General features: G+C 38.5%; 1 protein-coding gene across 7 annotated transcripts in view; it reads left to right on the top strand.

Annotated features, from left to right (window-relative positions):
* The window catches only part of DAPK1 (death associated protein kinase 1), a 262491-nt gene that overhangs the window by 217041 nt on the left and 33369 nt on the right, over positions 1–12081 (top strand). The window lies entirely within an intron of this gene.

The raw sequence follows: 12081 nt of genomic DNA on the forward strand, positions 1-12081 counted from the left end.
CTAATGGAATGGGTAGCAAAGTAAAGAGGGAGAGTACAAAAAAGAATAAAACACCTTCATATAACATACAGTCTTGTAGGGTAGATGATGGACACAAATTACTTTAATACAGGGTCTGATGTGAAAGTGCAGTAACAAAGGCATTTTGTATTATAAGAGTTTGGAGGATCGGAGAAATTACTTCAGACTGAGAGTTTACCAGGGAAAGCTTCATAAAAAAAGATTACATTTGAACTATATCTTTCAGAAAACCTGAAAATTAGATAGGCAGACTTGGGAGTATCAGTATCTATAGACACTGATAGAGAAATAGGAGTTATTACTATTATTAATTTCAGGTGGCTCAATATAAGAGAAGAATTCTTGGAAACTAGAATAGTATGTGATGTACTAGTAGCTGATGAACTTCCCTTCACTAAAAATATTCAAGCACAGACAGATGATCACCTGCCTGAGATTCTGAAGAAGGTATTCTTGCGTTGGCTAGGAAGCTGAACTAGATGACTCCCAGGGTCCCTAATAACTAAGCTTTTGTGGTATATAGCACATAGAAGCTTAAGTAGCTGGAGGTATGAGTGTAGGCAGTAACTAAAATATTCAGAATAGCTTTTTATTTATTTGTATTGAGATCTCACCTGAAGTCTGTATGTGAAACCCAGTAATTTAAATAAGGACCACTTACTTATGGAATAATGAATATGTTCTTTAATACAGGTTTCACTGTACTTCCCGGCATGTGTACATTCACTCAGTTCCCACAATTCCCTCAAATATAAACATTGTGGAATATAATCCACTAGCTTCTAAAGTTCCACTAAACCCTCAAAGAGAGAATAGAAACTCACCCATATAACCTGATGTTTGGATAAATAAGCTCCATAAAACATAAGCATAGTTATTTTCCCCTCGGGTTCTAGCTCATATATTCTTTCCATTGGCCAGAACTGCTTAAGAGAACTTCTCACTTGGTTGTGCAGCTCCATGAAATCCAAGTTTCCACACATTTTCTTATCTTTGTGTGATGTTTACCACTTCAGAAACCCTTATGTTGGTGCAGTGAACCACTGAGAATGTTCTTCCAGTTAATCTTTAAGTACAAATAAACTGCAAAAACATTATTCCCTGTAGTAATTCACATCACCTCAGAGAAACCCTTCCTCTGTAATATTAGCAAGGCTCTCAATGCATACATGCTTTATCGTTTGATTCACCAACTCCATAGGGAAACTTCTTAATTCTATAAAGTTAGGCTACTTCCCAGAGAACTATCCCTTATAAGAAAAAAAAATGTTGGGAGCAAGAGGCAAGAGGGAACAATGCATCAAACTAGTCAACATTTAAAAAGCCTGACAATTATATGCAATGAACCACACTCCTGGCCCCATCTCTTCAAAGAAATAGGATGATGTGACTTTTCATATTTTTCCATATTTGGGAGCCAACTTGTTCATTATAATATCTCATCATTCAATTTTGAATTTAAAAAAAGAAATTCCACCACTTTCTTGTTCTATCTATTCCCAGTTCATAGAGTTGATTTATCTAATGTTGTTAGGCACAAAAAGTAGATGGAGAGAAAATAGAACTCATTCTGGGTTCTGGACTTGTGGCTCCATTAGTGTTGGAAATTCTCAGTGTAGAAACTTCCTACACCCATGCATATTTGCAAATCACAGTAATGTAATATACTTAAAGAGCTGGTTGAAGCACAGGGAGGATAAGTGACTTGACCACAGTCATACAGGTAATGTGTGTCAGAGGAAGGGCTTGAACCCAGGTCTCACTGATTCCAAGGCCAACTCTCTAACCACTAATGATTGGTATCGAGGTAGCACATTGCAAACATTATCTCATTTGACTCTCACAAACAACCCTGTGAAGTATTATGGATACTGTCTCTGTTTTCCAGATGAGGAAACTCAGCCTCTGAGAATTTGCATGGTTGGTCCAGGGTCATACAGAGAGTAAAAGATCTTTCAAACTACAAGCCCATGAATCTCTTCATTGAGCCATACTGCATTAGCATAATAGATAATTTAAAATAGTAAAGTAGTTCACAAGTCATATATTCTTTACTTTGGAAATCACTTGTCTTTCAGCTTTATCTTGCTAGCTGTGGTTTTCTCTGGCTAATGTTAAAATTATAATCGCTTGCTTTCCCTAAGCATACAGCAATCCGATGCTGTGATATTTGGAATGGTAACCAGGACTATACTCAGAAGTGAATGCATATGTGTTTGAGGGGAGAAGAACAGAGGAAGGGTGCCCAAGACTGAAAATGTAACACTGATAAATTCTGTATGGATAAAGGCTACTTGTATTTTGATACAGAAAGAAACATTCATCCTTTTTTGTGGTTGCTTTGTCCTTTCTGCCACATGTGGCCCATCTCTAGTCATGGTTTTCAAATACTTAGCCATCTTTTCCAATGTGAAACTTGAATTACAAGGAAATTAATTCTCTCCTCTCTCCATCTGTCCTTACATAGCTACCACAGAGATATTCTTAAGTCTGACTATGTCAGTCCTCTGCTCAATAAACTGTAGTACAGGGGTGGGGAACCTGTGGCCTTTGAGGCTACATGTGACCCTCTAGGTCCTCAAGTGCAGCCCTTTGATTGACTTCAAACTTAACAGAACAAATCCCCTTAATAAAAGGATTTGTTCTGTGAAGTTTGGATTCAAGGATCTAGAAGGCCACAGGTTCCCCACCTCTGTTCTAGTAGTTCCCTATTATCTCTAGAAACAAATGGAAACTCATCTGTCTGCCATTTAAAGCCCTTCTAATCTAGCTTTAACCTGCCTTTCCAGATTTATTGTACTTTTTTAAAACATTTCTCTTATAATACACCTCAGTATCCTACTGGAGAGAATGATAGACTTGTAGTTCAGAAGACCTGAGTTCAAATCCAGTCTTAGATGTTGATCCAGGTCACATTAATGTGACCTGGGTGATTCACTTAACCTCTCTCTACCTCAGTTTCCTCATCTGTAAAATGGAAGTCATAATAATTATAATAGCACCTGCTCCCAGGATTGTTGTGGGAATAAGTGAGATAATATTTGTAAAACATTTTACAAACCTTAAAGCACTATATAAATGCTAGCCAACCCTAAATGCATGTTCAGTAAATAGAACACTAGACCTGAAGTCAAGAAGAGCTGAGTTCAAATGTGGCCTCGAACATTTAATGGCTCTGTGACCCTGAGCAAGTCACTTCACCTCTCTCTGCCTCATTTTCCTCATCTGTAAAATGAGGATGATAATAGCGCCTACAACCCAGGCTTATTATGATGATAAAATAAGATATTATTGGTAAAGTGCTTTGCAAACCTTAAACCTCATATAAATGCTGGTTAACTCAGTACAGCCAAACTGTCCTCCTTGCTGTGTATCACCCCATCACCCCAATGCATACCCCAACTCCATGCCTTTACCAGGCTGTTCCCTAGGACCTAGATTGTGATCCCTTCTCACTTCTACTTCTTAGAATTCCTAATTTACTTACAAAGCTCAGTTCAAATGCTGCCTCTAATATAAGACATTTACCTATGTCCTACTATCAATACTACTTTCAGGAGCAATCTAGCATAGCTCTAATTGTCCATTTTTCCTTGTATTGAGACTGTGCCTTTCTACAATTTATGCCCCTATTTAAAGACAGCTGTTATGCATATGTCCCCTCCCCCTCAGTCTTCTCTAAGCTAAACATTCCCAGGTCTTTCTGTAACAGGTGTGCTGGGCCATGTGGAGCTGTAATAGTAATATCTGCCTACCACTACCACAGCCCCATTCATTTCCCTCTCTCTGCAAACTACAAAAAGCAGTGTCACTTAACCAGAAAGGGAATGTAGCATGTAATTTGGCCACCAGGTGGTGATAACCTCAAGCTACCAATGAAGTGAATTCACCAGAGGACAGCCAGTGCTCATTTCTTGGCTTTTGCAAAAGGCACTCTCTCCCCATTACTTACCAGAAGATACTCATTCTACAAACCAATTACACTATTCATCCTCCCATGCCAAGGTGGCACAAAGAGGCATGGTAGTAGAAACACTGGCCCTGATTCAATTTCTAGGAATATAGAGAAGAAGAAAAAAAGAAAGAAAGAAAGAAAATAATACTCTGAAATAATAAAATTATGAAAATCTCTGTAATCCTGTCCCCACTCCCATGTGTGGGAAATTTTCTAAATGTGACACAGCTATTAAGTGTCTGAGGCCAGATTTGAACTCACAAAGATGAGTCTGCCTGACTCCAGGCCCAGCACTCTATTCTCTTTGCCACCTTGCTGCCCCTGGCACATAGTAGGTTTTCATAAATGCTTATTGATGGATTGGTTAATGGTGACCATACATATTTTTATTGGATACAGTAAAATTGTAAAGAAATTGTTTCACTCAATCATCTCTACCACAAACTTCCTCCTAGCTCATAGGTGAAGAAAAAAATAAGAAAAAGTATGTATTTGGAACTCTACAAGGGTCAACTCAACAAGCAGCTGGATAAAATAGGAGGGAGATTGCCTTCAATGAATCTAACAACATCTAGGGGTTTCAGTCTAGTCCAAGCACATTTCATTCTGGTCTCACTACATCCCATTCTGCTTTCCCCATGCTGCTCCAGATATCTCACCTTAAGATCTCTGCCATCACTATCACAACTCTAAGACCTGTCTCGATTTTTCTCTTTCACTAACCCCAGCTCAGGCTGGTTACCATCTACTCCCCATCAGGGGCTTCTTGTCTCTAAGTCTCCCTGCCCTCATCCTCAAGGAAATAATGAGAGAGCAGACATCTCTCCAAGGGCAAAGAAAAGGAAACGGGGATTCAGGAGGGTCCCTGTCATACTACAACAGGATACTAGCTTCAAAACATACTGTCATTATTCTTACTTTCTCCCCACAGGAATCTTAATACTCTGCCCCTGAAACCACCGTGGGTTCTGGGAATCAACCTTTTGTCTTTACTTACTCAGAACCACACTTCCATCTTATTTTCTAGTACCTAGCTCCAAACCTGACTAGTGATCTTCTACCTTCCAACTGCCCTTTGTTCTTGTCTTCTCCTCCTTCCTCCTTAAAATGTAAACACCTGGAGGGTGTTTGCTTGCTTGCTTATATTGGAATACCTAGCACATAGTAAGCCCTTAAAAATGCTTCTGTCTATCTTCATTTAACATGATCCTAGATGTCTTCCTTCTGAATGTCCTCCAGTCATTGGCATCCTTCCTAAAATGTAGCACCCAAAACTGAACACAGTGCTTGACCTAAGCAGATTATATTGGGACTGTCATCTCCCTCATTCTGAATACCATGTACCCTAAGATCACATTAGCTTTGGGGATCACAGTGTTTATTTCTATCTCCTGTTTCTGTTGATTGTACCATCACCTGGCTCCCAGTGACATCTGTTCATAACCTCAGAATCGTACTCTTCCCTCCCCTTCAACCTCCCTCCCCTTCATCTACTATGTTGTCAAGGGTTTTTTGGCTCTCTGTCACCTTCTTTCCATTCCCATGGAACACTGGCCAAGTGCAGACTCCTATCACCTCTCACAGACTACAGGAGTAGCCCTGCTTCCAGACCCTTCAATCCATTCCCATTCAATCCCTGCTGGCAAAATAAACTTCAGTAATAAAGCCTTAGTCCCACACTTCACTATACTTAAAAAATTTTCTCACCATTTTCATATTAGCCTTTTGCCTACTCTCAGCTGTATTTCTATATAAACAATTGGGGCACTGCTAGAGAAAAGGAAGAGGGGAAGAACAATGCCATAATCCTAAAGAATGCCAAACCACTGTGTGGCTACTGTTTTAGTGTTTGCTTTTTTTGGAGAAGCTAATTAGCTTTATAGCATTAGCTACTCAGAAAAGATCCCAAAACACAAAATAAAATAAAAATTCCCTCAGTAAAATATAAGCTACTGAAGGGCAGGTACTGTTTTCTTTTTATCTTAGTATCTCACTGCTTTGAACTTGGTAAGCACTTAATGAAGGTTTGCTAAATTCAATCGAAATATTCTTACTTAAAACAAATCAAAATCTAAACAACCAGTGTTTGATATAAATACAGGATAATGATAATAGCTATTATTTATATAGAACTTTAAAGTTTGTAACATGCTTTGTAAATATTATTTTATTCTCACAACAACCCCGGGAGGTAGGTACTATTATTATTCTCATTTTACATTTGTGGAAACTGAGGCAGTCAGAAGTTAAGTAATTTGTTCAGTCACACAGCTGGTAGGCTCCTGAGACTGAATTTGAATTCAGGCTTTCCTGACACTAGTTCCTGCACTTTATCCACTGCATCACCTACTTCTCCAGCTAACCCAGGAGAGCTCTTCTCTTAGCCTTCCTTTGTTACCACAAGCCAGTCCATGATTTCAAGGTGTTCCCAAGTCATCATTTTATTATGGATAATGTAGGATAGATATTTATACTTCCTCATGAAGGAAACAGGGCAGCTAGGTGACAGAGTAAATAGAGTGCTGGACTCGTGTTCCTCAGTTCAAATCTGGCCTTAGTCACTAGCTGTGTGACCCTGGGCAAGTCACTTAAACCTCTTTGCCTCAGTTTCCTCATCTGTCAAATGAGCTGGAGAAGGAAATGGCAAACCACTCCAATATCTTTGCCAAGAAAACCCCAAATGGGGTCATGGAGAGTCAGAGAGGACTGAACAATAAACAGAGGAAACATTGGTAGCAACAAAGCAAAAACAATATGAGGTAAAGTTATTGCAAATAAGAAAAGCTTCTACTAGGGTAATGAAGTTAAGTAACTGTGACGTAGGATGTCTTGAGGGTAGAACTTGAGATACAGAATGAAAAGATGTGGATTGCTACAATTAGCTGTGTGACCTTGGGCAAGATTTTAGATCTCAGCGGTTTTTTGTGTTGTTTTATATGTAAAACGAGGGGATGAAACTAGATGGTCTCAACATCCTATGATTTTGTGGTCTCTGAAACTGGCTTACATATGGACATTTCCTTTGCATATTATTTAGAATTCCTTTCACCAAATACTCATGACTTATTCTAGCATGGAGATGACTGGAGTCTTAAAAGCTGTGCTTTTTAGGTGCAGATTCTAGCAGACTCTAGTAAACTTAAAAATTTCCAAATACAGGTCCAGCAACAACATAGGTATCTCTTGTCTGAGAACGAATCTGATTAAATTCAGAGAAACTCATCAGCAGAAATTTGGCCCCCCCAAACAAAAAATGTGGGCCATAACAACCCATGAAACAGGGAAAAATGCAGAATGATCCTCAAGCATTAAATCATAGGACCACAGAGTTAGAGCTTGAAGAGTCCTTCAAGGCCATTTTACTTCAACCCCCTCATTTTACAGATGAAGAAACTGAGGCCAAGAAAAATTAGATGACTTGGCCAAGGTCACACAACTAGTAAGTAACAGATTCAGGATTTGAACCCAGGTTTTCAGAGTCCTGTTTGACCTGTAGTTTCTGTGGTGGGAAAGAAAAAGTGGTAAAACTTTTAGAACTTTAAGATTTTCAGAACATTTTTAAAAATATATTTTTTTATCCCCACAACAATCTGGGAGGTGAATGTTGTTATTATTATCATTCCCCATTTTACAGATGAGGAAACTGAGGCAGTCAGAAGTTAAGTGGTGGCACAACTAGTCAATGTCTGAGGCCAAATTTAAACTGAGGTCTTCATGACTCCAGGTTCAGTGGTCTGTCCACTGCCACGTAGCTGCCTCTGTAAATAAAATTATGAAGTCAGAAGATATAAAGAAGTAATATCTAAGTTAGGGTTCTTACCTGGGATTTATTGATAGATTTCAGGGGGTCCATCAATCTGGATGGGGGAAAATGATATCTTTTATCTTTACTAATTTTTTATTTCCTTTGTATTTCTATGCATTAAAAACATTATTCTGAGAGGGGTCCATAGAATAGGGCTCAGCTCATTGCCAAATGAATCTATGACACTGAAAAGATTAAGAACCTCTGGGGTAAGTGGATATATGACTCAAAAATAGATGTGTTTGAGGAGCTGGTTTTGTAACGTGTGCAAAGCCAACAAGATGCATCACTCTGTGGGGCACTTAGTCATCTTACCTTGCAATCTACATGATAAACATGAGCGAACTGACCACAATGAAGATGATTGCAGTTTATGCACCAATATCATTTGCAAAAGGGATGAAGTTGTGGGAAAATTATATTAATAACAGCATCCTCTGAGTCGAAATATACTTTGATTCTGACTGAGTGAAAAAGTTGACACAGAGAAGTACCATGTTGGGATAGGTGGGGCTAAGAAGTGAAATAAGGCAAAAGTATTTGGCTAATCAGAAGACTCACATAAGATGTACATGTCATTAATAATTTCTTAAGGAAGAGTTGGGAAATGTGTGTAGTTGAGCACCAAACATGATAAAATATGAAAGACTGCAGTTATCCCTTCCACATCAGAGGGTTAGGAGTGTGGTACCCCTGTGATCTGGAAAATCCACGTGAAATTTTTTGGCCCTCCCTTCATACCAGAGACCTCTGGGTTTTTTTTTCTTTTATGGGGTGTTTACAGTACCTTATTGTAAAATTTGGGTTAAGTATTTGGTTATAGGCTATATTATACAACACAATACACATATTTTATGCATTTCTGAGTTTTTAAACTTTTTCTGTGTCATCAGTTGGCTTTTGCATGTTGCATGTGGCTTCTGCAAAACTCCCCAAAAATTCCCATTTAATTTCTTATGTTGACCTGAGATGTATTGAAGCTGTGATGGGGAAAATCGCAGTGTGGAAGGGATAACTGTATATTATAATAAACAGGCTATTGGGGTTCTTAACCTGAGGTCCTTGAACTTTTTTATCAATATTTTGGTTATTATTTTAATCAATTGGTTTCTTAGTCCTAGATATAGTATTTTATGCATTTAAAAACATTCCGGGAAGGGGTACATGGCTTCACCAGACTGCCAAAGGGCTCTATTACACATAACAGGATAAGAACTCCTGGGTTAAAACAATGATCAGAATAAATACCAAATTAGAAGAAAGGCTTCCTGTAGAAGATGAGCTTTTAGTTGGGACTTGAAGCTAGGAAAAACAGGAGGTAGAGAGGAGGGGGAGAATTTCAGGCCTGGGGGACAGTCAGTGAAAATGCCCAGAGTAGGGAGATACAATGTCTTGTGCAAGGAACAGCAAGGAAAACAGTGTCACTGTAGTGGAGTAAATGGGAGTAGATATAAGAAGACTAGAAAGGTAGGAGGGGACCAGGTTGTGAAAGGCTAGGTTATTACAGTAGTCTAGACAGGGAAAAATTACAGACTGTTCTAGAAAGGTTGCAATGGGAATGGGAAAATGATATTTTGATGCATTAGGGATGCCACTGATATGAGTACTCCCTCCACCAATGCAGATCACAACCCTCTCATCCTGTTTTCTCATAGATAATCCAGTGAGCATCAGATGCTTTCCCCTGGTTCTTTTTAATAACTTGAGGAGTGAAGGTGTACTACTTGGACTTCCTTTCTGTTGTTTTTCATTCTGACTCTATGACCAGTCTGCTTCCTTTTCTGGTGTTACATTTTCCTGATGATGCTAATTTTGGTTGTGGGGGAGAGGCAGGGGAGGGAGGCCTGCCGGGGAGAAGGGTAGAGTCACAAAACCTTAGAAGTTCACATCTCTCTTAATAACATGATTTGGCCGTTGCAAGTCAGACACATGATAATTCTGACTCTTCACATTAGAGGAAACAGGGTTGAGAGTGGTAGTGTTCCTTAAGCATAAAAGTTTTGCATTTTTTTTCCCTTTTCCTTTTTCATGATCACTGACTCAATAATCTTATAGACCTAGCTGCTTATCTTCTTAGCTAGAGTGAAAATGGCATCAATAACTAAGACTAAGCCCTACTTTTGAGAGAAAGGACAAGGAGATTAAGATAGACTAGAGATCATCTTGGGTAGAGAAATAGCTAATCCAGACTGTTTTCTTCTTATTTTCATAAGACCAAGCTTTCTGATTACCACCCTGTAAAATACTGGAATTATGATATGCCTTCCCATTTCTCCTAGCTCAAAAAGAGAGTATTTGTGTATGTGTATATATATGATTGTATGTATTATGTATGTCTATTTGCCTGTGCACATGTGTATGAGAGCCTAGAAAATTACATTCTATAATGCATATTGTAAACTTAGTAGATATTTGTTTATATAAAATATCTTTAAGGTACAGCATTATTTAGGAGATAATTAAATATCACATATATATAATCTTGAACCATTATTTTTATAATGGGTCAGGCTAAGACAACTTAAGAGCTTATCACTAGACCTATGTTTTTGGTGTAGAATTGTAAATCTTTATGGAACCTACCCAAGTGTAGCGTAGCTTGCTCTTCACAGAGCAAAAGATAAAAAAATAAAGCAATCTAATTCATTTGCTTAATAAACGCATAAGTTAGGAGAAGAAGCTAAGATTAGAGGTGACATTTTCTACTGTGAGAATCCAGGACTGAAAGGGTTCTGTCTATTTTCAATTGCTTTTTTTGTAACAAGTATTTATAAATCTCCTTTGGAATTGCTTAGCCCACGCACAAGAAACCAGGCATTAACAGGGGAAGTCGGTTCACAGTGGAATGAGCAGCAAATGATACTACCCATGCATGCTTTAGTGATTCCCAATTCCAAGAAATCTCAGCTTTGGAATTCTGCCCTTCAAGTGTAAATTCTAGTTTATTTCTTTTTTTTTTCTCTTCTAGTCCTAGAGTACTATTTCATTATGGAATGGAGGTGACCTTAAAGTCTAAAAACTAGGCCAATGAGAGATGCATAATCTCTGGGTAATTTCTTCTGAACCGAAAAGCTTTCAAACACTGCCTAGACAACAATGGGCTATGAATCTATCATGAGGAACTAACTAACTAAATTCCAAGGGTCCACCCATGTCTAGAAGGCTAGCCACCAGTGATGATGGTTTGTTTTGGTGACACCTTCTCAAACCATCTACAAAGTATCACAGTAGTGGCTGTGATCTTTATTGACAGGGATTACCAATACTGAGGATTTTAGAAGCAGATTTCAGGGGATTCAAGAACTTGGATTGGAAAAAAAAATTACATCTTTATTTCTATATAATTGGTCTCCTTTGTAATTCTGTGTGTTTTATTTTATGCATTTTAAAACATTATTCTAAATAGAGGTCTAAAAACTTCACCAGAATGCCAAAGGGACCTCATGACATAAAATAGGTTAAGAACCCCTATCCTACACCAAAGAAGTCGCAGATCGTATGACTTTGAATGAAACTTAGCATTTTATTTTGAGGACCCCTTTTTCACATTCAGAAATGGAGTGGAAATGATTCTGGGTTCTCATAGGTTATGCCAGCCAAGTGCCAACTCTTAAATGTTCTATCAAGAAGGTAAGACTATGGGCCTGGCAACAGGCTCTGTTGACTAAGAATCAGTCAAATTGTTTGGGAAGTCTCATCACCAAGAGGTTGGCCCCCAGGTAATTAATTTTTTTTTAGCTACAATTCCTGACACCATCTACTAAAGTATGGCATTTGGGTTCTGCATTGGAAGAGGGAATGCCCCATTGAAATCACAAATCTTGATGCTGAAGTTACTTTGGGGGTTGTTTTCTTTTTTTCAAGTTTAGACTTTACAAAAAAGGACCTCATGAATTAAATTTCACAAATAGGAATGTTTCTTGAAATTAAGTCTAAGCTCTCAATCTGCTACTGGGGACAACAGTGAGAAGCTTTCTTGCCCTCTGCCACAATCCCTAACATAACATATTCCCAGACTATCGATTTAGGGTGGTCAGCAAATCCACAGGAATCCAGTAAAAGTCCTCATCTGAATTTTATAGCAATGGTTCATCAATTTCAGCCTCACAGTCATCATCCTGTCAGCCTCTAAACCTCACCTTTATGAGTCACAGGGAACTCAAAATCGATAAATCACTTTGCTTTGAGATCCCTTCCAGTTCTAAATCTGAGGTATCTGACATTCAGAGCTCTTCCTAATCTGTCCCCACCTTTTAGTCTTCTTACACCTCCCCACCTCCTGCACCCTACTTGTTGATCC

The sequence above is a fragment of the Phascolarctos cinereus genome, unplaced genomic scaffold (assembly GCF_003287225.1).
Source record: "Phascolarctos cinereus isolate Bilbo 61053 unplaced genomic scaffold, phaCin_HiC Scaffold_4;HRSCAF=312, whole genome shotgun sequence".
NCBI lineage: Eukaryota > Metazoa > Chordata > Mammalia > Diprotodontia > Phascolarctidae > Phascolarctos > Phascolarctos cinereus.